The following is a 27,767-nucleotide window of genomic DNA, read 5'->3' as shown; positions in this document are numbered from 1 at the left end:
TATATTATGCCTTTTATCACTCATTTTGAAAACGATGCCTTTACCATCTGCATGTAAACAACATAAACGTGAATTTGTGAAATTGTTACGTCATTCCAACCCGGTCACACTAAATGCGTCTCTATAGCACACATTGTGTTTATTGTGCAATTTATACGTGCATATGATAGGCATGGGTGGGTTTAGGGTAGGTTTAGTAGTGGTGTGTAATATGTAATATGTATTATATGTTTGGTTAGGATTAGTTTTGTAGGATGTGTGTGTATTACACTCAATAAAGTGCGTATTATATGCATGTAAAAAAATATATTTTCGCGTAAAAATTGCACGATAAACACAATGCGTGCCATAGAGATGCATTTTCATGACATCAGGCAGGTCATGCACAAGTATATAACATGGTCACATGCGTACTTATCATCACGTGTTCACATGTTCATGAGTATTTGAGTTTTTTTTTTTTTTTTTTTTTTTTTTTTTTTTTTGACAAAGTAAGAAAGGTTTGGGGTGTGCTTTTAGATGGGCCTTTAAAATTTGACAAACAAATATCTTCAGTAACTGGATCTAGTTTCTATCAACTCCGTCTTTTGTCTAAAATTAAACACTTCCTAACTGACAAAACACTAGAGATGGCTGTTCATGCTTTTATTACTTCCCATTTAGACTACAGCAACTCATTGTATTGCGGTATTTCCAAGTCACAAATCGCTCGCCTTCAACTGGTCCAAAATGCTGCAGCAAGATTTATATATGTATTGTGCAGGCTAGGTATAAAAAATATAGGAAAAACCATGATAATATGAAACGCTTCAAAACAGAGCGCACAAAGCGCGTATGCGCATCGCGGGTGCAGAATGATGTGCTCAAAGCAACATGGAGTCACAGTGTTCAGCGCTGCACAAGTGCGCATTTAAAAGTTCACGGCACAAAGCGAAGAAATTTCGAGCGCACAAATCCTAGTGTAGCCTATATCTGTCCAACAGTTTATTGATCATTTGTTTCTTCACATAGTGAAGTTTTAAATTCCAGTTATTGTGCGTTTGATGCCGATTCATAGTCCTTGTGGTGTGAACAGGCACACGGTAGCGAGTCGTTTTAAAACAGCAACAAACATAAAATACAAATACACAAAATAAAGTCATTTTATGCAAATCCACAGCCTTTTATCTACAGATCAAGCATTATAATGTGTATATATCATATTGGAGAGAGTTTTACCGTGCATATATATAACATAATATAAATTAACATTACAAAAGTTAATGATAGTACATTTCAAATACCTAAAAATTGACAATTAAGTGATTTTGTTCGAGTCAAAAATATTACTTAACATTAATGAACCAACGGTACACATTTTTTAATTTAGCAATCTTATGGGTTGTGGTCTCTCAGACATTGGCAGTAATAAAAATACAATAAAAACATAGTTTCCCTTTGGACTTAAATTACATATCTTTGTGGTATACGGTAGAAATATTGCACATTTCAGTCTAGCTTAGGTTTTTAAAATAAATAACACAGTCTTGGAAATAATATGTAAGCATGTGCAAATAAGCCTGTATAGTAAATCAAGTTCTGTTGGTCTTTGTGTTTAAGTGAGAAATTAATTCATTTAAATTGAAAGATCTCAATGTTTATAAGATCTTTCAATTATGTTTAACAGTTTTGAGCGTATAAAAGAGTGTATAAAAATGGGCTCTGAGTTTTGGCAGTGGTTGTGTCTAAGTGAAATATGTAGTTTGGAAGATGTAGTCACTGAATGCATTAATACAACATTGAATGACACAGACATTTGCAACACTTCTACAGTAATACCGTAGTAAAATATTTTCAGAATCTAAAAAATTAAATACTATCAAAACAATTAGATGTAGCTGAACACATACAGGTATTAATCTTTCAGTTTCATCACCATCTATAAAAAGGGGAAACTTGGGGGAAATGTGTACTGTACTGTAAACAATGACCATGTGACATAAAATGCTGTGAATTCTGAACAACAGAAAACAGCAGAAATATGTTAGAATTCTACCCGTTATTTGTGTGTTTTTTTATTTAACGTGTGTTTTTGGGGGGTAAAACCTTTTCTAGTGTTCTGGAAGAATGAGTTGATCTGAGAATGAAGTTTCAGTGCATTTTGAATGTGAAATGAACTGCTGTCAAGCTGTAAGTTGGTTTGGAGAAGATATCATGGTCTTTTAACCTGATATCATTTAAGACATCATTTAAGACTGTGGTATAAATGATTGAATGATTTAACCATAACTCATTACTATCCTTGATATTCTAAAATAGGTATTTTTCATGTGTATGTAGACTAGGGTGTGTGATATTGAGTTGTTGCACTTCCCCCCCACACGCAATTTACATATCAATGCAGGAAGGCCTTAAAGGCCAGTGTTTTTCTTAGGTGAGAAAACTGGCCAACAACCCCCAGAGTAGTGTTACCAATATCTGTCCAACTTCTCAAATACACTAGAATAAACTAGAGAAAACGCTGGGATTTACCCTGCCAAATTTATTTTGTAAAGTTTTCTTTTGTAAAAATGTATTTAAAAAATAAATAAAACAAGAATTACACTATCTACTGTTCACTGCAGTTAATGTTACATTATCCACGTTTACAATACTGTACAAAAATATGAAACTGAGATTAACACTTGTATAGGTGTTTAGTTAAATATAATTTTTTTGTTTTTGTTTTTTTTAGATTCAGAATTTAAATATTAGGTTTTGAACATCAGTTTTGATTAGAGAATGTAAACATCTGCAAATTGGCCTGTATAGAACATAAATGTCTGTTGGTGTTTGTGTTAAGTGAGAAATACATTTTTTTTTTTTGCCAAAGCAATAATAAATGATCCACAGTTTGGCTCACATAAGCTCCGTTCACACAGAGATTCCGGAAAATACACCTTGCACAATTCTGAAATCAGTATTATATATTATAATATAATATTTAAATATAAAATCTTGTTTACTTGTTTAGCACTATGTTTACAATGAAACTAAATTAATGATTATTCCAAACACAAATAAAATGTAAGTTTCCCAATTCTAAAGTCACTTTTTCAAAACTCTCTTCACACAGTGATCACACCTTCCGTCAATGTGAGCTAAACTGTGGATCACTGCTTTGAAAGATGTCATTGAATGCATTTTGTTCCATTTACATTAATTATTCTTAAACACAAACACCAACAGAACTTTATGTTCTATACAGGCTAATTTGCACGTTTACATACTCTTTTTAAAACTGTTAATAATAATAGTACTGTTAAACTGTTAAAAATTAATTTCAGTAATATCACATTGAAATAGATATTCTGATTCTAAAATATAATAATATCAAAATAATTAGATGTAAGTGTTAGTCTTTCATTTTCATCACCATCTATACAAAAGGGGAAACTTAGGAATATTTTAGTACAGTAATGTTAAAAAGTTAGTTTGTTAGTATACTTTACTTTATTGTCCTTTTTCAGGAAATTTATCTTGGACTCAAAGCTGCATTAGTACACAACATATACATACACACACAAACCAAAAAGAGTTTAAAACTACATATATGTATAACTACATCTTGCTATTTAACATATTAATAGATACTCTAACGGTTCCTCTTACTCAGTGGGACTCTATACCGTCTCCATGATGGCAGAAGCTGATACATTGGAAATAAAACATGGCTTGAATCACTCACTATTGTCTGTGCATTTTTAAAAAAATCCACGATTCGTAAATTGATTGAAGTGATGAGTACTCTCTTACACCCATAACTTACATTGCAGTTTTCACAAGACATGCAAGCTGTGATTTTAATTGGACCGAAAGATTGCCATATGAAGTTTGCATCCTATAATTTAAAAGACTACCTAAAACGGCATAATGAAATAATTGCATAATTCTCTGATTTACACCGAACAGCCTAAGTCTTCTTAAAAAAATACAATCGTTGCCGGAATTTTGAACAAAGATAATCAATGTGGGCTTTCCAAGTAAATGAACGATCAATGACCACACCTAGATACTTATAGGTATCCACCTGCTCAATATTATCATAGATGATAACTGGGCTGTAATCAAAAAGGATTATGTAACATCAACTGCAGTGAATTATAAACAGTAGATAGTGTCATTCTTGTTTTATGAAAGCATTTTACAAAAGAAAACATTGTGTAATGCTCCTGTTGTTTGTGTTTTTTTGTTTTATGTGTGACAAAGTGTATCACTAAGTGTATGGGTGAAACCTTTTCTAATGTTCTGGAAGAATGAGTTGATCTGAGACATGAAGTTTCAGTGCATTTTGATTGTGAAATGAACTGCTGTCAAGCTGTAAGTTGGTTAGGAGAACTGAGTGAAGAGTTTTGAAAATGTACCTAAATATTGAGAAATGTGTCATAGCGATTGTAAAAACCTGTAATTTAATTTAATTTGGCAGGGTAAATCCCAGCGTTTTCTCTAGTTTATTCTAGTGTATTTGAGAAGTTGGACAGATATTGGTAACACTACTCTGGGGGTTGTTGGCCAGTTTTCTCACCTAAGAAAAACACTGGCCTTTAAGGCCTTCCTGCATTGATATGTAAATTGCGTGTGGGGGGGAAGTGCAACAACTCAATATCACACACCCTAGTCTACATACACATGAAAAATACCTATTTTAGAATATCAAGGATAGTAATGAGTTATGGTTAAATCATTCAATCATTTATACCACAGTCTTAAATGATGTCTTAAATGATATCAGGTTAAAAGACCATGATATCTTCTCCAAACCAACTTACAGCTTGACAGCAGTTCATTTCACATTCAAAATGCACTGAAACTTCATTCTCAGATCAACTCATTCTTCCAGAACACTAGAAAAGGTTTTACCCCCCAAAAACACACGTTAAATAAAAAAACACACAAATAACGGGTAGAATTCTAACATATTTCTGCTGTTTTCTGTTGTTCAGAATTCACAGCATTTTATGTCACATGGTCATTGTTTACAGTACAGTACACATTTCCCCCAAGTTTCCCCTTTTTATAGATGGTGATGAAACTGAAAGATTAATACCTGTATGTGTTCAGCTACATCTAATTGTTTTGATAGTATTTAATTTTTTAGATTCTGAAAATATTTTACTACGGTATTACTGTAGAAGTGTTGCAAATGTCTGTGTCATTCAATGTTGTATTAATGCATTCAGTGACTACATCTTCCAAACTACATATTTCACTTAGACACAACCACTGCCAAAACTCAGAGCCCATTTTTATACACTCTTTTATACGCTCAAAACTGTTAAACATAATTGAAAGATCTTATAAACATTGAGATCTTTCAATTTAAATGAATTAATTTCTCACTTAAACACAAAGACCAACAGAACTTGATTTACTATACAGGCTTATTTGCACATGCTTACATATTATTTCCAAGACTGTGTTATTTATTTTAAAAACCTAAGCTAGACTGAAATGTGCAATATTTCTACCGTATACCACAAAGATATGTAATTTAAGTCCAAAGGGAAACTATGTTTTTATTGTATTTTTATTACTGCCAATGTCTGAGAGACCACAACCCATAAGATTGCTAAATTAAAAAATGTGTACCGTTGGTTCATTAATGTTAAGTAATATTTTTGACTCGAACAAAATCACTTAATTGTCAATTTTTAGGTATTTGAAATGTACTATCATTAACTTTTGTAATGTTAATTTATATTATGTTATATATATGCACGGTAAAACTCTCTCCAATATGATATATACACATTATAATGCTTGATCTGTAGATAAAAGGCTGTGGATTTGCATAAAATGACTTTATTTTGTGTATTTGTATTTTATGTTTGTTGCTGTTTTAAAACGACTCGCTACCGTGTGCCTGTTCACACCACAAGGACTATGAATCGGCATCAAACGCACAATAACTGGAATTTAAAACTTCACTATGTGAAGAAACAAATGATCAATAAACTGTTGGACAGATATAGGCTACACTAGGATTTGTGCGCTCGAAATTTCTTCGCTTTGTGCCGTGAACTTTTAAATGCGCACTTGTGCAGCGCTGAACACTGTGACTCCATGTTGCTTTGAGCACATCATTCTGCACCCGCGATGCGCATACGCGCTTTGTGCGCTCTGTTTTGAAGCGTTTCATATTATCATGGTTTTTCCTATATTTTTTATACCTAGCCTGCACAATACATATATAAATCTTGCTGCAGCATTTTGGACCAGTTGAAGGCGAGCGATTTGTGACTTGGAAATACCGCAATACAATGAGTTGCTGTAGTCTAAATGGGAAGTAATAAAAGCATGAACAGCCATCTCTAGTGTTTTGTCAGTTAGGAAGTGTTTAATTTTAGACAAAAGACGGAGTTGATAGAAACTAGATCCAGTTACTGAAGATATTTGTTTGTCAAATTTTAAAGGCCCATCTAAAAGCACACCCCAAACCTTTCTTACTTTGTCAAAAAAAAAAAAAAAAAAAAAAAAAAAAAAAATACTCAAATACTCATGAACATGTGAACACGTGATGATAAGTACGCATGTGACCATGTTATATACTTGTGCATGACCTGCCTGATGTCATGAAAATGCATCTCTATGGCACGCATTGTGTTTATCGTGCAATTTTTACGCGAAAATATATTTTTTTACATGCATATAATACGCACTTTATTGAGTGTAATACACACACATCCTACAAAACTAATCCTAACCAAACATATAATACATATTACATATTACACACCACTACTAAACCTACCCTAAACCCACCCATGCCTATCATATGCACGTATAAATTGCACAATAAACACAATGTGTGCTATAGAGACGCATTTAGTGTGACCGGGTTGGAATGACGTAACAATTTCACAAATTCACGTTTATGTTGTTTACATGCAGATGGTAAAGGCATCGTTTTCAAAATGAGTGATAAAAGGCATAATATATAATATACTATATAATATACTATATATACATAATGAAGACAGACTTCACTGCCAGTTCACTTCACTGTTCACACACACACACACACACACACACACACACACACACACTGTTCAAGTCCTCACTTGTATAGATAGACATCGTTCATTGAGTCCTCACTTGGCCAGTGTAGAGCGACATTGGTCTGTTAGTAATATAGACATGTATGTGTGAGTGCAATGGCACATAACAATGGCAAGTAAATTGTTAGGGACTGCATAACCAAGCATAGAAAGTATCTATGAAGGCCTATATATAAATATATATAACTTATAGTTACAAAATAAAGACATACTTAACTGTTCACACACACACACACACACAGTTCCATTGCAGGCTATTGTGAGTCCACTGTTGTATAGGTAGATATCGTTCAGAGTTGAGATTCAATCTTGGCATGTTTAATTTTTTTAATTTTGATTTTTTTAAAGTTATATTATGAAAAAAATGATTTAATTTTTGTTTCTTCAAAATGACCAGATGCAGCAAGTCAACTCAAAAGTTTTGAATTAGATCTTAAAGAAAGGTCCACTGTTGGATGGTAACGAACGACATATGTTTGGTTGCATTTAAATTGAGCAATATTTCAAACACTGACTTTCTCTGTACATCAACATCCTAGAAACAAAGGAAACAGAAAAATAAGGACATGTCTATTGATTTTTTTTAAGAGTAGAAATTATGTTTTAATTAATAGGCAGCCAATACTATCAGTCGCATTATTAATATCTTAATATAATAATAATTACATTATAATTATAACATTTAGTTGCAGATCCCCTCTTGGCATGCTTTTTTTTTTATAAAAAAAAATGCAAATTTGAAGTTATATTTTGAGAAATATAATATAATATATATGGTAACCCTTTATAAAAACTGCATCCTATTAATCATTAGTTAAGCATTGGTAAACAGATAAATCATAATTCATAAAGCAGACATTAGTAAGCAGTTTATAAATACACCTTTAAACGCTGTATTATTGAGTTAGAAGCATATCTATAATGTGTTTAATAATTGCATTTTCATACTTTATTAAATCAATTTATCATTTCTAAATGAAGTATAGCATTATTTACAAATCAGTTATTTAGGTGTTTACAGTGATTAATAAGATCACTTAGAAAGTGTGAGTAAATGTAGTAGATTCAGGCAGTTATAAAGCATTTAGTAGTGGTCAGTTCACTATTTTGCGAGCTCATCTAAAGTGAGGACTAGTTATGTTTTGTAAATAATTTATAAAGGAGATTTAAAGACTCAGTTATCTTCTAAACAGAAAAAGGAAACAAACACAACACGATAGAGAACATAGAAATATTAACAGCCTTTAAATCTCCTTTATAAATGCTTTACAAGGCATAACTAGTCCTCACTTTAGATGAGCTCACAAAAACTCGTTTTCAAAAGCGTTCATTGTCAGACCCCCAAAATGGCATTTTCGTTGAAATGAACGGCCAAAACGTTTTCAGTTTTCAGTTGAAAATGATGTCGTGTAAACAGACCCTAAAGCGTGTATTATTTATTGCACTTTAGTTTTTCGACATAACATTTTGAGATTGACCTCCAAAATCTTTACAGTGTGTTTGTGATGGCAAGAAATATACAAAGCAGCCAAACACGTATCGTTCTTTACCATCCAACTGGGGACGCGAAGTTCATTTTGATTAATAAAATCATTATTCACTGTATAAAGTATGCTTTACACTATACTAAATATAGGTCACTATAGTGACCTGAAATCGTTACCTTAAAGAGCTATTTCTGTTTGATTAATCCTATAAACCCTAAAGGGACTGCATAACCAAACATAGAAAGTATCTATGAAGAGAGAAAATAAGTGTTAAATAAAATAAACAAATATTATGACTGATAAAAGGCATAATATATAATATACTATATAATATACTATATATACATAATGAAGACAGACTTCACTGCCAGTTCACTTCACTGTTCACACACACACACACACACACACTGTTCAAGTCCTCTCTTGTATAGATAGACATCGTTCATTGAGTCCTCACTTGGCCAGTGTAGAGCGACATTGGTCTGTTAGTAATATAGACATGTATGTGTGAGTGCAATGGCACATAACAATGGCAAGTAAATTGTTAGGGACTGCATAACCAAGCATAGAAAGTATCTATGAAGGCCTATATATAAATATATATAACTTATAGTTACAAAATAAAGACATACTTAACTATTCACACACACACACACACACAGTTCCATTGCAGGCTATTGTGAGTCCACTGTTGTATAGGTAGAGATCGTTCAGAGTTGAGATGAAAAAAATGATTTAATTTTTGTTTCTTCAAAATGACCAGATGCAGCAAGTCAACTCAAAAGTTTTGAATTAGATCTAAAGAAAGGTCCACTGTTGGATGGTAACGAACGACATATGTTTGGTTGCATTTAAATTGAGCAATATTTCAAACACTGACTTTCTCTGTACATCAACATCCTAGAAACAAAGGAAACAGAAAAATAAGGACATGTCTATTGATTTTTTTTGTTTTGTTTTTTTGTAGAAATGATGTTTTAATTAATAGGCAGCCAATACTATCTGTCGCATTATTAATACCTTTATAATATAATAATAATTACATTATAATTATAACATTGAGTTGTAGATCCCCTCTTGGCATGTTTTATTTTATTTTATTTTTTATTAAAAAAATGCATATTTGAAGTTATATTCTGAAAAATATTATATAATATATATATGGTAACCCTTTATAATAACTGCATTTAATTAATCATTAGTTAAGCATTAGTAAACAGTTAAATCATAATTCATAAAGCAGACATTAATAAGCCGTTTATAAATACAGCTTTAAATGCTGTATTATTGATTTATAAGGATATCTATAATGTGTTTAATAATTGCATTTTCATACTTTATTATTTATCAATTTATCATTTCTAAATTAAGTATAGCATTATTTACAAAGCAGTTATTTAGGAGTTGTCAGTGATTAATAAGATCACTTAGAAAGTGTGAGTAAATGTAGTAGATTCAGGGAGTTATAAAGCATTTAGTAGTGGTCAGTTCACTATTTTGTGAGCAAAAGTGAGGACTAGTTATGCCTAGTAAAGCATTTATAAAGGAGATTTAAAGACTCAGTTATCTTCTAAACAGAAAAAGGAAACAAACACAACACAACACAATGATAGAGAACATAGAAATATTAACAGCCTTTAAATCTCCTACATAACTAGCATAACTAGTCCTCACTTTAGATGAGCTCACAAAAAATTGTGAACTGACCTCTACTAAATGCTTTATAACTACCTGAACTACAGTAGAAATACATGTTAATAAAGCATTTATTAACACACTAAGTAACTATTACTATATGTCTGAATAATAAGTGTATGATGTATGAATGTACATTGAATTAGTTTAATCATTTACTCACACTTTCTAAGGGATCTTATGAACCACTGACAACTCCTAAATAACTGCTTTGTAAATGATGCTATACTTCATTTAGAAATGATAAATTGATCATTAATAAAGTATGAAAATACAATTATTAAACACATTATAGATATGCTTTTAAAACAGGAATAAAGCATTTATAACTGCATTTATATACTGCTTATTAGTGTATATTAATGCTTTATAAATGAATTAACTCTTTACTAATGCTTAACTAATGATTAATAGCGTGCAGTTATTATAAAGTGTTACTGAAGCAGTTAAACAGCAGCTCTACAGTCTCAGAGCCTCTCAAGGACAGCAGCCATTCAGACAATAGAGAAGTGTGAACGACGTGTGTTAATGGGCCACTGCAATTCCTGCTCCAGCCTACAGGAGCGCTGCTGAGTATGGACTTAAACACACACACACATGTAAGTCCCCACTTGGTCAAAAATGTACAAAATTAACCAGAGCGTGTTTTGGCTGATTTTAACATGTTTTAAAGCATGACCAACAGGGGACTTGAAAAATGTCCCCACTTGGCTCGACGGTCCCCTGTTAGTGAGTGTGTAACGACACCAAGGTCCCCAGTTAGATAGATAGACGAGTACACACACACACACACACACACACACACACACACACACACACCACCCGCTCGCTGCCAGTGCAAGCACAAAAGTAGTCCCGGCCCGCGCGTGTAGCCTGTCAGATACACCGCCGCCAATCAAATTACGGCGTTTCTTGTACTGTCGTTGTTTTGGCCGTTGGAATCGATCCAAATAGCAGCGCAAAGATCCAAATAGCAGTTCAAAGGAGCTTGCCAAATATTGGTGGGGACAAATTTGTCATCTCAAAATATTGATTGGGACTAGTACCTAGCGTCCCCCCCTAAACCTACGCCCATGCATAGGCGTAACTTGCGGGTGGGACGGATGGGACATCTCGCGACACGAATGTACCAATTCTACAAATAAATAAAACATCTCCAGTTAACTGGCAGAGCATTCATTTTGTTCGTTTTTTAAATAAGAGACTAGCGCTGAAATGTGTTTTTTTTAAATCAAGTGATCAAAGTGCTCGTTGCCGCTGCGATCAGTGGCGCAGATACAGTGTTTTCTCGTGTGACTCGCACACACACCGCACTGTCTTCACTCGACGCGCGCTTCAATCCGTTGCGTTGCGGATACTCTCTATTTGTTCTGGTGAAATCACAAAACATAATGCAAATGTTTGCGTGTCCCTGCTTGATATACAACCACTGATGAACATAATCGTTTTGATGAGAGAAAAAAACTATATGAGAAAAAAAAAACCTATATGAGGGCAGATTAGAACAAAGAACCTCTGACACGGCTGGTGAAATCTCTACCACTGGACCATTAAGATACACGTTGATTATATAAGCGGATCTATGTATTGGCACTGACAACATGTTTTAGGCTACATCTCATTAAACGACAAATTAAACCCCATGTAACCTACTATTTAAATCGATTGCTGGACATCGTAATGTTATTGTCGTCCATCTTCATTGAATTTTGAAATCAGATAGAGCCGGCCAGAGCGCTGCATAATAAGTAGCCACGCTGTTCCCTTGGAGGGCGGGGGCAATACCAAAATAAACAAAAGCCGGCTTATTCAGTATGGAAATGCACACCGACAATGACACGCCCCTACTGCGTGCTAGAATCTCCGTAAAACAAGCCGATTTCAACCTCAAAATGTACGCTTTTAAATATACCAATACTGCTATCTCAAACATGGAGAGGCTTCTTCGTGATCTCAGCTAACAGATTCTGCAAAATAACGCTTCTTTCTCATTTTGCTCGAAAGTTGTGCTGCCGACTTGTGTCCCTGGTTTCCGTGACGGGTCACATATAACTTTCTAGCCCCTCCCATTCCGAGGGCGTTTTAACTCCTATGGTGGCCGTATTATGAGTAATCTTCCCCTCGCATTCGTCACGGTGGCACTGAGTAAAAGCGTGAAATGCGAAGCTTGAATTTCCAGGTATGTCCCTCTTTGGTTTTTTTCAAGGTGGAGGTGCAACATGGCTGTCGCCATTCGAGCGACTCGCTCGTATGTATTCTGAATGGCAGATTCTACGCTTACGAAATTACTTGATTAGTTGGTGGAAGTAATTACACATGAATGAGCACATATACTTTTGAAAGAACAAAGTGTTTTTTGCCAAGAATCAACTTAAAAAATGACAGTGTAGCTTTAAAGTTATCTGCAGAGTTTTACCAGATTACTCAAACTAACCCGATGAGTACCTTTTTTTCAACTTTGGATGAATATGCATCACCGATGATCAAGCCGTACATAGCCCGTGGTGGAGCATATAGAGAGGAAATTAATACCCTCCTAGACCAAATTGATAATCAAGTAATTATTTCGCCATATATCTCTAGTTAAAGTGACATATTATGATTTAACGGATTTTAACTTATTTTTTGTGTGTGTAATGTAGGTATTTGTGCATGCAATATATTCTGCAAAGTTACTAAGTCCACATCAAAGTTAGATGATCTCTCCAAAAGAAAACAGTTGCCTGAAACTTCATTTGTAGTTCCTAGTGTTATTTCCGTTTCTAGTTGGATATAACATGTATATAATTTGTTCTGCATTTGTTTTTCTGTCTTTTAGACCTCCAATGTCCTTTCTCATTGAAAGGCTACAGCTCTCAAAGGACTCCCTGTTTTTATGAGGGAAAAGTTCCTGAGGACTTGCTGGTAAGAAGATGCATGTTATCTTCTCCTTCTTCTAGAGGAGCTAGTTGTGCTGGATAATGTCCAAGAACTTCCCACTGCTGTTGCTTTCCTCTTTGGCTTGATTTATTGCCTGAACATGAACTATCCTAAAGAACTTAAATACACTTTTGAAACCATTCAAAACGTGATTATTGGCCTTGACCCTGTGATGGATTTTCTTTTCCTTACTTCTCTTTCAAACCCTTGAACAAAATGTACTCTGAAAAATGTTTGTGTCGATGGAATATTCTGAGATGCTGACCAGACAATATAAAAAATATACTGTCTAGAATAGTCTCATGACATATTGAGAAATCACCTGAACTTCTAACCTTTACCATTTTTTAAAGATTTGAGATCTAAGTTTGCTCCTTCCTAGTAACAGAAGGGTTTGCAAATGAAGAACAAATCAAATTGTAGGGTAATTAAGTAATGTATCATGTCACTTTTTGCCATACTTCTACTCCATTCTATTCTATTCTGTAACAGTTGTTCCTTAAAGGTGGGATAAGTAGTTTTTGAAATATGCTGTTTGGATGTTAGTTAATCCGACACCAGCAACAAACGTGTAAGCCAGTCAGCATTAGTATGACAGTGAAGGAAAGAGAACAATCAAGAGGGAGATTTGAACTGAAGAAAGACTGCAGAAATAGAGATGAGACAATACAAAAGAGAAAAGCTCAGAAGAAATTACTGGAAAATAAAGGGTTATGTCTGGGTAAGATCTTTAGGACACGTGTTAATATTATAAAAGCTTTCCAGCACTGGAGAGAGCTTAGTGGGAAGGCCTGAAAACAGACTGTTTTGTGGTGTGTCCTTTGATCTTAACACCTTTAACCTTATTTATTATTCTCAGGTTAGATAAAGTAAGTTGAGTCTGGCCTAAATTATAAGCATTTTAAAATCACTTATAATGGACATGGAATGTCACATGATTATGGCACTTCTTTATGTGTTCCATATATGGACTACATGTGCATAGGGCGCCCTCAGGCTGCTGGTATGGATTGAAAACACAGTACATCAGAGTATCCAGCGCTCATAATTATTACATCGACGCATTTGGGTATAAATTCAATAAATATTATTCCTGTCTATAGAAATCTGATGTAAACCTATGAGAATCTATCAATATTTCTCCAAATCTGCACATTTTTGAGCTAAAAGCCCTGAGGGACGTTGTTTTGTCAAGCGCTTTTATGACGACAGCAAAGGATTTTTTTTTCTGAATGGGATCGGCTGACGCTCATAATTCATATTAAAGGTATTTTCATTATATAACTCCTGACACAAATTAAGACATAACTGTCACTATAAGTTTCTCAGAATACAATAGTGGTCAAATACTGAAACTTGAGTCTTATATCTTTTTAATGATGTATAGTTTTTCAAGGTAATAACATTAAATCTGATAGTAACTTTGAACTATTTACAGGGCTCTCAAGTCTCACGCATTGGGCGTGAGACACACGCAATTCAACCAGTTCACACGCTCACACGCCACACCGTGTATTTCTCACGCTGAACAGGCAATGCCAACCAAGTTGTCCTGCGAACTTTATATATAACGTTGTATACGAGGCGCAGGCACACAAAGTGAAGTTTCCTGCCGCCAGCACGTATCTCGGCCAGATTGCGTTCATTACAAGGCAACACAGATGCGCGAACACACGGAAGTTGACGGCACATTCTCGGCCACCGTACGTTCGTTACTAGGTAACCAACAACATCGCGTGAACACACGTCGTGATGGAGAAGGCAAGTTGGAAGAAAGCTCGTCTAACTAAATGTTAGGCTAGAACATTTAATATATAGCCCATCGTTTACATTATTATAATGCAGTCAAAAACTCTACAACTACTCTGCAACCAGGCCAGAAGCTTTGGCTCAGTTTGGCTAGCTTACGTTTTCTTAAACTAAGGGAATGTTAGTGGGTATGGGAAGGAATGAAGATGTATTTCTTCATTTTATTTTAAATACATTTAAATTTGTTTATTTTATTTTATTTTAAATGATATATTATACTGTATTAATAGTCTTTCTAGTTACATTAAGGCTACATGTATTAAAGCAGAGTGCTCTGGGTAATATTTTATATCGTGTCAAAACATACATTAATCATTGCCATCGCATTTGTATTTTTCAAACACAAAACACATTTCATAAGCTGGAGTGTGAACTCTTGTGTACACACACACACACACACACACACACACGCACACACACACACACACGCACACACACACACACACACACACACACACACACACACACACACACACACACACACACACACACACACACACACCTTAATAATACTCTAATATGTCATTTGTTCACAATGTCCCATGCACCACACAATAAATAATTATACCATTTTGACTAGACACATTCAAAATGCAAAAAGATTTGTTTTTCCAAACTGTTTGGAGCAATTTGTTATATTTTTGTAATTTTTGTATAACTTATTTGTAATTTTGAAATATAACATTAAAGAGTATATTTGATGTGATGAATTGCTCTGTCATTTATCAGATTTACCAATTGTTATAATTTCAATTTGGGCTGGTTAATTATGAACAATGGGTAAAATTGGGGGGCGGGGACATGTGGGGGCGGGGCTCCATTAGGGCTCCTCCCCTAACCGCATGTGATCTCACTCCAAGCTTTTGGTAAAACTTGAGAGCCCTGTATTTAAACAAAAAAAAAAACGCTTCAGTGCGCCGGCACACTGACAAAGGTTAACAGGTTAATTTGTTTCTATTTTATTTATTTATTTATTGTGGTTTATACATTTTCCGACATTTAAGTGTGGATGTGAAACTTTTGGAAAACGCTTAAACTCTAGTGTTGACGGAGAGAGTTTTGAAATGAAAACGCTGTTTTTAAATGTATCCGGATTAATGTAGCCTGAATTTTTTTTTTTTTTTTTTTGCTTTATTAGCATGACTGTGTATCACAATGTTGCCAAAGCATTAACATATTATATATATAATTATTTTTATTTTTTTTACATTTTAGATTGTCACATGTAGCATAGTAAATTAATAAAATCCATCTAAATAAATTAAGAGGGTCTTAATAATGGCTATACCATATCTTTCAGTTGTGCAAGTGCTATCATCTTCTCCAAGTATGAAGGGCATTTTCTCAGTATCACCAAGTTCAATGAATGATGGAATCAGTCCAGGGGAGGCACTAGCAGAAAAATGCTGTTCCCTTTCAGTTCGGTCACGTTCGACGTAGTCATCTTCGAGTATTGATAAAACGAGCCAATGCACACATTGGCGTGCAAGCTTTGCATTCACGCTCCGCCCCGCTGCGCGGGTATAAATACGGAAGTGGATGCACGCACCATTTGTCTTTCGCTTCGGAGCCGATCAGTCTTCATGTCGATGTCTCTGAAGAGTGTTGTTATATTACAACGAGCGAGTGTGTCAGTGCTTCTTCAAGGAAGTCTCTCCCGGTGCTGGTGGTTCTATAGCGCGAGTGCATTAGTGGTCACGAGCCTTCTGAGCTCTCAACTGCTGTTTTAACAGCATCACATTTCTGTGTTTGTTTGTCTGATGGCTGGTTGAGGGCGAAGAAAGTGAGTGCTTCACTGGTACAGGCTGCACCATCCCTGTCAGTGTTGCCACAATCATTCCCCTGTGTGCTCTGGCACTGGTGAGAGTTTTTCATTTCCTGAAAGAGCAACACGGGTGCGTTTGCGTCTTTTTCAAGATGTCATTCCACCCATGCGTTTCTGGATGCGGCCGTTCCGTCTCCCCCTCTGACGGTCACATTAGTTGCATCACGTGTCTGGGTTTACAGCATGCTGAAGCAGCTTTTGTGGATAATTCTACCAGAAAGACTCGAGAGATAGAATGATGTAACAAAGCATTCATTTATTGACAGCCCAGCAAGCAATTATTTATAAAGTTCTTTGGTACAGGCCCCGTCCGTAGTGCATAATCCGAGGGTAGCCGATCTGCATTTCCTGCCTGAAGACGAAGGCAGGGGCGCAGCCGACCCCCAAAAGTAGGTGGAGTATGAATCCACCGGGACGGGGCCTGCCCACCCCCAAAGAATGGCAACGGAAAGTATACCCACTGATCGTGAATCCTGTAGGTCCTGAAAAATAGGTAAAAAGTGACGTAGTAATTAAGTCTTCCTGGCAGAACTTATACTAAAGCTTTCATTTCATGTTCTCATTGCGAGAACATGACTATCGTGGTGTTGAGATCGAGACTCGCCTTCGTCCGAACGAAGGTGGAGTTCCCATTACCACGCCCCATTACTAGGGCTGTGTATTGGCAAGAATCTTGTTTTTTCACAAACCATGCGTAAATGTCATTTTCTCAAAACTGCAAACTTTTAGATACATGCTGCTGATATATTATTGTAGCAGAGTTTGTGCTAAATACCGTGTAATCAGACTTTAGCCATGAAAATGACACAAGTAACAGAAATAAGCACAAATGTCAGAGCATGTCAGAACACCTCCAGGGCCCAGAAAAAACCTCAGACCTCAGACGGTTAAAGATCAAGTTTCTTCCACAGGACTTTTATTTATGATTCTCTTGGTGCAGATAATAATAATAATAATAATAATAAATACACAGCAGCATTCCTTTATACTACATACTACAATAGCGTTTCCCAAACCTACCCCCTGCCCTGCCTGTTTTCATCTCTCCCTGCTACAACACAGATGATTTACATGATGTTCTAACACCATGTCCGTCTCAGTTACCCATGCAAGTCATATTTTGTCTTGTTTCCAACAGATATTCTATCAAATAGAATTTCATTTCATTTCATTATATAGACAGAACCTCTTTCACGTGGAAACATGTGGGACATGTAACAATGGGAATTTACATTCAGAGTTGACACCTTTTGGGGGTATGAGACCATTTGTCTAGAGACCACCTTCCTTTCTGTGCCAGTTATCTATAAACTCTTAAAAACCTTATTACCTTTTGTTTTACTTATTTACCAGTCGCACTGAGACATTTCAAATGATACTAAACATGTATAATACTCAATAATAATCATTCACTTTAAACCATTTAGATTCTTGGGTGAGTTTTTGGTGATCTTCGCATGGGGGAGAAGGAGTGGGGGATGAGGGAATGAAATGTAGATTACGATGATTCGGAGGTGAGACTTTCGTCTCGATAGTGCACAAGGGTGAGTTCAAATGTTAATTTCCAGAGAGGTCCCTTGTCCTCTCAGGGCCTCAAGTAGACTGCTGTAGCGTCTGGACCTATCAGACACACACAAATTATTCATTTATTTAATGAATAATCCAGCAAACTCACTCTCCCAACCAGGGCCTGTGAAACTTTCCCCAAAAACTAACATCCCAAATGAAGCTAACACACTGGCAGGACGCGGTGTCTTGTTACAGGACACACAGAGAGTTTTACGATCCAAAGGAATGTGGCCACATGCACGAGAGAGACAATGGGAAGACAGAAACAATCTTCAAGGCAGACTTTGCTGCATTAATCAGAGACGAACTGATCTAGAAATGAACGTGCATCCCAGAAACTGTGTGAATGATTGTGATGTTTTGTGTCCTATTATGTATACACCATGGTATGTATTTTATTACACAACCAACGGTCAATGTAACCTCACCTGTATCATGTCTCCTATCTAATTAATCCTCATTTAACCCTCTGGGGTCTGAGGGTTTTTTGGGGTCCTTGAGATGTTCTGACATGCCCTGACATTTGTGCTTTTTTCAGTTGCTTATAAACATATTAATGGCAAAGGTATAATTACACTCTATTTAGCACAAACAGGGCTACCATAATATGTGAGCAACATGCATGTACATGTTTGTATTTTTGAGAGAATAATGTTTATGCATGGTTATTGAAAAAACTAAAAACTAAAGTTTCTGAAATAAGGCCACAAAACACATACTAAATATGTGACAAAAAGACTTTTGACTAATGGATGTCATTGCCTAGAGTTTTTTCTTCAAAATGATGTGAAAATCATCCTGCCCTTATCATTCACATAACACAATACATTGATTTAAATCTTGTAAAACACTTTTTGTTTGTAAAGGCAATATGCGCAAGGGGTGTCAACCATTCAACAGCATCATGCATATGTAGTGGTTCACACCTGAGGAGACAATGGGGCCCGCATACTTAATGAGCCATTCATTCAGGTGTGTCACCTATAGCCACAAGAAAGAATGCAAGAGCAATATACGTATATATATATTATATATATTCTACCAAATTGGTTCACAGTTGGAAGCATGTCAATTTAAAAAAAAATTCACAAATTTTGCTTGCAAATTGTATAATATCCAAGGAAAACATGTCTAGTAATTGTGCAGTTAATTCTCATACTGTATTTTCAGTTTTGGAATATGTATCCTCTCCCCAAATTTGTCAATAATAAAACACAATAAAAATTATTTAAAGAAAAGGCTTATATTTACCTTTTAAAATTTGTTTACATCTACCTTGTAAATATATTTTTTTTATTAAAAAGGTTACAATTACAACAACAATTGAAGTGTAATCTTTCTTTGTAAAAACTAAAGTATACATTTTATCATACATATTTCAAAGTTAAGGATTCATTACTTCGAATATAGCCTACATTGACAAAACATACTATATTTAACATATTAGCAAAAATTGGCAAACAAAAGCTTATTTGAGGTGGCAGATATTTTACAGTAAAAATGTGTAATCTATCCAAAACTAATCAACGAAATGTTGTCTTTCATTTGTCTGTAACATAGGTTTTTCGTTTTTATTATAAGGAATATAAATGTTAATTTGCAGTTTAATACGTTGCTTATACAAATACATTTTATTTCAACATATTTCAGTCGATTTTTACTCAGTATAGCAAAATAGTTTGCTAAAAGCAGATCATTCATTTACACACAGAAATGCAATTCAAATTTAAACCGTTTTTTTGCGAGTTGTGGTAAACAGCGCATCTCTGCCGTTCATTCATTCACACAGAAACGCGATTTACTTGAGAATGAAAAAAAACTTACTACAGTATTCCATCCGTTGCTCCTCAAAATACCAGCACTTCTGAGGTACGTTTTCCATTATTATTATTCCTCACAGCGCTGCGAGACAGTGTAGACAAGTACAATGATCTGATTAAACTTGTGTTTTCTCGAGCTGATATGGGGGCGTTCACAGTTTGTATGGGATCGTCTCAGTCATTTGCGTTTGAATAGCGCGCACTCTCCGTGGGCGGGGCAGATTAAAACGTAATGAGCTGAGATGAGCTCGACTGGAATCGCTCTCTTTTAATACAGATTTCACAAGATGAGAATATTTGTTTTTTATATAAATTACTTCATTTAAAAGAAGAGAATTCAAGCTTCATGCCTGTGTGTCTGTATGCCTGTTTGACTGAGTATTCGCTGAGTTATTGTTCATTTTCGGACGCGTTTCAGAATGGACTTCACTGGCAGAGAGAAGGCAGAACTCGCTTCGTGTTTATTTTTCTTTATTTGGCAAAAAGCACAACACTTTGTTTTTATTGAGTATACACAAAAATAATACACATTTAACAGAATCGATTGATGTATGAAACTCCTATGGAAAATCAAAGTCAACAGAGTATTTATGAGTTTCTTTTACACTGATAAAAAAAAAGCGAGCTGGTATCGCCGGCGATACAGCCGACCTCAGGGGGTTAATGACTCACGCTTTGATGTACATCACCTTCTCTTAGAATGCAATGTGGATTTGTTATATCTATCTGAGTATTAATGAACAGAAAAGAGGTAAGGCAGATTTGAGATAGCGTCATAAATCTTCCCCACAGAGGAAACTCCCGCCAGACAGTCCACCCTTCTCATTGGTCCAGCAAACCCAGAGAGGTGTGGCCGTTCTCAGGCTTTATTAGAGACAGACCACAGTGACCGCCCCCTTCTTAGCTCGTCTCATCCGGCTACAACACTGCTTCTGCTGATACTGGGGGGGAACCCCTCCCCCACTGGGGCCCAGGGCCCTGGGCCCAGCAGGCCTGAGCACCGCCTGCCATGCTTTCATACTACCAAAGGGAGACAGAAGGCCGTGTCTCCAATCCAGAAAACTGCAACTTTACCATCACTGAATGGGCAACGATCAACTCCTGGCCTTCTCTGCACTTCAGGATGCCGAGCCGTCCAGCGTGCCCTCAGCAGGCCAGGGCAGTAGGATCCGACTCACAACAGCCATGTGCTCGAAGCCACCATGCAAGCTCATCATCATCTTCTCCATCAAGCAGAGAAGAAAACGATGGCAACTTGCACCATGACTTTTGACACTCACGGACTCATCAACGAACTCAATTTTCAACCACTTCAAAAATTGTCCACGATTGCAACTGACCATGCAAGTATCAATTTAATGAGGTGCTCTGAAAATGATAAGCTGATGGTTCTTTCATAGTTAAATAGATCTTTTCCATAGTTCTATTTCCTGCTTCCGGTTCCATAACACTCACCACTTTACCTATGCATGTATGGATGGATGTATGTATGTATGTTTGTTTGTTTGTTTGTTTGTTTAGTTTAGTCATGTTTGTGATTTAGTTAATAAAACTTGTGCACAATTATGCATTTGGTTTCTGATTCTCTGCTTGCATACAAAGTCCCTTTTACGATCTTGATCTTGTTACATGCTCTAAGTGCTGTACATGCTAAGGAATAATTATATTTCAGTGACCATGAAAGATACACTTTTCTTAGAATAAATGAATAATCAAAGAGTTCGTTGGAACTGATTAATTGATTGAAATATTAATTTAGCTTACCTCAAAGTTAATCTAATTAACTGACCCAAATATTAATAATTAATCATAATTGGTAATTATGGATTATTATTAATATTTCCCCTTTGAGCTAATATTGTTACACTGCCTGGCATTTATCTAATTTCTCAAGTCTTACAGTTATTTCAGTCTTACAAAACTATAATTTCAGATTATGCTGGCTCCATAATATAACATAAAATGTGTTAGAAGTTTACTTACGAGTTGCGAATTTGAAGTCGGACCCAACAATGTTGAGACTGCAGCATCTTTGATGAGTAGCTTCTTTGAAAAACCGCCATTGCACTGTGCGGGTTGGTGATGGATGTGTAGGTGACTGAGTAGTTCTGAAGTCACATTTTTATGGAAGTCACAACGGCTTGTGAAAAGGCACAGCTACTTTATGCAGGCTTTGTGCATTTGTCTGTGGATTGACTGTTTTGAAACTTATATGGTAGTTACATAGCCCCGAGACCTCTGTTAAAATGGGTTTTGAACTGCCTAACAATGTTGTAGTCACCAATGATGAGCCAGTCAGCCAGTATGTGCTACCTGTAGATCTCCAGGAGGAAACTCCTCGTCAAAGGACCATTCTCTTCTATTTAGAGGAGAATCAACTACTCTACCTCTAGCCACTAAAGATGGCGAGGTCTGAACCTCAATATGATGCACCCATCTGGATCTAAACAATATTTGTTGTGGACGGTATGGGCGCCAGAACAGGAGTGGTAGCGCGTACCCCAGATTATGTCACATCAGCATATGTGTGAGGGTTCAATTTCTCATGTTTCAGTCCTGACGAGTGGTATTGTCAATGACTCAGCTTCTGCTAACTCTGCTGTGATTAAGGCCTCAGCCTGTTCTATAGTCTCAGCTTTCATTTTTCCTCTGAAATTCTGGTCGGCACAGCTGGATGCCAGCTCCAAGGCTTCTGGCCAGTCAACCTGATCTGTTTGGCAGTGTACAGTCATTATATTGTTATGCAAAATAAACCTCTTCAGGGTGATAGAAGACCCCCCCTGCGCAAGTGTTTTTTTTCCATCTGTAAGATTATAAGAAGGATCATTTAGTTAACATGACCATAATTACAGGCAATATATAATTTATTTCCGGTTATTCAATCTGAATTAATCCATATTTAGAAATAAAGAACTATTTATTTGCACAGTCATTCTGTGATGTAAATCGGCGTGTGTGTTTAGGTTTGATCTGAAGCATTTACTGCAGGCCTGTTTAACAGCCTAAATGTCATTTTTGCTTCTGCATGTGTCAAAAAATATACTTTTATTGTTGATTTACCACTATATACTTTATGGTGGTTTACCCTGCTGGCAATTATGATGAAGCAAAACATATTAAAAAAAATTTTTTTTACCACACAACAAATTCAGACATTTCAGTGTAGTAGATGTCAATGAACATATTATCAAAAGTGCAGATTCTCCCACTTTCCCATAACTTAGGATGTTCTTGCATGTGAAGGAAAACCACGCATATAATTATTAACTCTGTGTAAAGCTAAAGCTTGTGCTGCGATTTAGAACCAATAATCAGAACAAAAAGCAGTTAAAGCATAACGTGCATAATTCAGTTATTTATCTGACTCCAATATAATTAAGCTGATTCCATTTAAGTTGTTGTTATTTGTCCTTTTAGAACTGATATCTCAGTATAGTAGATGTCAATGTACACATGCCGATTCTCCCACTTTCCCTTTACTTAGGGTTGTAACGGTCACCAGCTGGAGTGCCCTTGAGAGCCATCAGAGGGCACTTCACACCAGACTTTCATGTTCACTCACAGACTACATCTCCCATCATTCTCTGCCTGGACTCATCAGCACTCATTATCACATTCACCTGTATCTCATCTCCTTGTTTAGTTCACCCCATATAAGCCTGGTTCACTCCATCACTCACTGTGAAGTTTTGTATGTTGTTGCACTGCATTTCCGAGCGTTTTTTTTTCTGGTTTCATGTCTCTTAGTTTTTGGATTTCTTGCCTGTTCCCTGGATTACTCTTTTGCCTCTGACTCCTGCCTGTTTTGATTGTTTGTTTATTTGTTTGTTTGGACTGCCTTCCTGTGTTTGACCCCTGCTTGTGCTGATTACAATTCTGGATTACGCTTCAAATAAAGCTGCAATTGGATCTCAACCTTTGTGTCTCGGAGCAGTTCGTGACAGAAAACGTCGCCACACCAAGATCCAGCAGCCGAGAACTCACCATCATGAATCCAGCAGTCAAGATTATGCGTCTCCGTCAAGGAGATCAAGCCATTGAGAATTACGTTGTTGACTTCTTGGAGCTTGCTCACCTGACTTCTATGGATGAGGTATCTCATGACGTCACTCCTGCCGATCCAGAGACTGTTCACGTCACTCCTGCCGATCCAGAGACTGTTCACATCACGTCTGCCGATCCAGAGACTGTTCACGTCACTCCTGCCAATCCAGAGACTGTTCACGTAACGTCTGCCGATCCAGAGACTGTTCATGTCACGCCCGCCGAGCCAGTGTCTCCGGACAAGATGGTCGCCGCCGAGCCAGTGTCTCAGGACTAGATGGTCGCCGCCGAGCCAGTGTCTCAGGACAAGATGGCCGCCGCCACGTCGCCTGAGCCCTCAGCAGAGATGTCCACCGACATGCCTGAACCTGAGCCCTCAGCAGAGATGGCCGCCGACATGCCTGAACCTGAGCCCTCAGCAGAGATGGCCGCTGTTCCTGTCCCTGTGCCGGTGTCTGTTCCTGTCCCTGAGCCGGTGTCTGTTCCTGTTCCTGAGCCGGTGTCCGCTCCTGTTCCTGAGCCATGGCCGCCTGAAGGGTTGTTACCTCCCTGGCCACCTAAAGGGTCGTCTCCTCTCTGGTCGCCTGCACTGCCTGCTCCGCCCTGGTCGCCTGCACTGCCTGCTCTGCCTGCACTGCCTGGTCGCCTGCACTGCCTGCTCCGCCCTGGAGTGCCCTTGAGAGCCATCAGAGGGCACTCCACACCAGACTTTCATGTTCACTCACAGACTACATCTCCCATCATTCTCTGCCTGGACTCATCAGCACTCATTATCACATTCACCTGTATCTCATCATCTTGTTTAGTTCACCCCATATAAGCCTGGTTCACCCCATTACTCACTGCAATGTTTTGTATGTTGTTGCACTGCATTTCCGAGCGTTTTCCCTGGTTTCATGTCTCTTGGTTTTTGGATTTCTTGCCTGTTCCCTGGATTACTTTTTTGCCTCTGACCCCTGCCTGTTTTGTTTGTTTGGACTGCCTTCCTGTGTTTGACCCCTGCTTGTGCTGATTACGATTCTGGATTACGCTTCAAATAAAGCTGCAATTGGATCTCAACTTTTGTGTCTCGGAGCAGTTCGTGACAAGGGTATTTTTGCATGTGAAGGAAAACCACACATATAATTATTAACTCGGTGTAAGGCTAAAAGCTTGTGCTTGTGCATATCTTAGGATGTTTTTGCATGTGAAGGAAAACCGCACATATAATTATTAACTCAGTGTAAGGCTAAAAGCTTGTGCTGCTATTTTGAACCAATAATCAGAACAAAAAGCAGTTAAAGGATGACCTGCATAATTCTGTTATTTATCTGACTCCAATATAATTAACCTGACTCCACTTAAGTTGTTGTTCGACTTTTTAGAACTGATAACTCAGTATAGTAGATGTCAATGTACACATTATCAAAAGTACAGATTCTCCCACTTTTCCCAAATAACGGAAGTATTAATGGCGCAATCATCCGCATGTTTATTGGACTGATTCCCCTTCAAGACGAGTGCAGATCTAATAAGCAACATTTTCTCCCAACTATTTCCATAACTACTTCAATTTAAGAGATAAACTGTGTTTAAGCTATCTCCAAGCCGGTCATTTTGACATTTTTGTGTACATTTGATCATATAGTCGCGCATGTTATGAACTGCTCCGAGACAAGAAGGTTGAGATCCAAATGCAGTTTATTAGAGTAATCCAGAATCGTAAACAAACACAGGAAGGCAGTACAAACAAACAAGCAAAAAAAAACAGGCAGGTAGTGATGTGACATTTGAACCGAGGCGTCGGAGCTTGTGTCGAGAAAAAATGGGCGTGCCAGATGAAGCCGCGATTCGAGGCTTGTGTTGTTAACGTGAAAATCACGTGACTAATGACAAACGAGGCCTCGGTTTGTGTGGATACGTCATCGGTTCGGTCCGAGTGTCGCTTCCGGATAAAAGGCGGTTCGAAACTCTTGCCACCTTGTGGGTGTTGTCAGGAGTAGTAGAAGCAGTTGTAGTAGTGTCAGAGAGTTAGATAACTATCATTGTCATTGTTGTTATTGTGTCATATATGTGTTAGGACTGGTTCAGAATGAATGAATTTGTCTGCTATTTCTTTGCACAGTAGCTAGGTGTCACTAGTGAGAAATGCTGAATGAAGCTTCGAGTAATGAACCTTTGGCTGAAGCAATGGGCTGCGAGGTCTCAGTGGTTCAGGAAGCCTCATTTTGCCATCACTACAGGCAGGCAGGCAGGCAGGCAGGGGTCAGAGGCAAAAAGGGAATCCAAGAGACAGGCAAACATCCAAGAACTAAGAGACAATGAAACCAGGTAGAATGCTCAGAAATGCAGCGTAATAACAAACAAAACTTTGCAGTGAGTGATAGGATGAACCAGGCTTATATGGGGTGAGCTAAACAAGATAATGACACACAGGTGAATGTGATAATGAGTGTTGATGAGTCCAGGCAGAGAATTATGGGAGATGTAGTTTGTGGGGGAATGGCAATAGTCTGATGTGGAGTGCCCTCTGGTGGCTCTCAAGGGCACTCCAGCTGGTGACTGTTACAGCGCACATGAAACCCAAAGTATAATTTGCTTGTCTCATTCCGGTCTGTTTTGGACTCTTGCGCAGATTTTTTGTGCTTTTAATAGCTCTTTTTATTATTAAACGTGTCCCGCAATTTAGCAACAGTAGCTAGACTGCATTTTAAAACAATTACCGATCATGCTGATTCTGTCGTTAAGTTTGAGTTTTAGGGAGAAATGACAGCTGCTGCGAAGGGAAGAAAGTTGTGCTAGACAGAATGCGGCTATATTTTTTAATGGTTTTACCTCAATGTATTCTTTTTATAATCTTTGGAAGACGAAATCTAAAATAAAATCAGACTAATATCACAGATCAGAAGTGTAACCAGGCTACGTTTTAATGTTTAGTTCTAGTTTGAATGTTTTAGTTTAGTGCGTGCTGTGGCACCACGTGAGAGATCTCTCTCTCTCTCTCTTGGACTGCGAATAGCAAAAATGCATCACAGACAAATGGTTTAATATTATTATACATAAAAATGGCTCGCAAGATATATATATATATATATATATATATATATATATATTTTTTTTTTTATATTTTTTTTATTTTATTTAATAACGTATTTATAGCAATAATAAATAGTATGTGTATTTTCTTAATTTCTCCAGTACCGACATCAGATCCGATAACGTCCGAGCTTATCGATACACTGGTCTTTCAAAATTCAGCCCCGGGGCCTGTTTAATACCGTGTTTCGGTACCCATCCCTAACTTAGACACAACCACAATGCATCCCTGAATGTCAGCAGATTGTGTTAACTAGACTCTGCCCTGTAAAAGCCTTATCAACACAACAGCCATCGGCACTGATCCTCAACAAACCCGCCTCTATACTGGTGTGATGAATCCGATCTTCAACCAGATGGAACTGGATTAAATATTTGTAATGTTTCGATCCCCATCTGACTACTGAAGTGTGATGTCACCTGAATCTAATCATACACTTTTTGTTTG

The 27,767-nt window shown here is 37.0% G+C and overlaps 1 protein-coding gene across 1 annotated transcript in view; it reads right to left on the bottom strand.

Annotated features, from left to right (window-relative positions):
• Positions 1 to 24,915: 24,915 nt before the first annotated feature.
• LOC309496391 (uncharacterized protein) overlaps positions 24,916 to 27,767 on the bottom strand; it is a gene marked incomplete at its 5' end in the record, with an annotated part of 156,822 nt that continues 153,970 nt past the window's right edge. The window contains one exon of the mRNA XM_082166385.1: positions 24,916 to 26,384. The remainder of the gene's footprint in view (positions 26,385 to 27,767) is intronic.

Source organism: Leuciscus leuciscus (assembly GCF_965113295.1).
Source record: "Leuciscus leuciscus genome assembly, chromosome: 4".
Classification (NCBI taxonomy): Eukaryota; Metazoa; Chordata; class Actinopteri; order Cypriniformes; family Leuciscidae; genus Leuciscus; species Leuciscus leuciscus.
The sequence above is the reverse complement of the archived record's forward strand: the minus strand, read 5'-3'. Positions and strand labels throughout refer to the sequence as shown.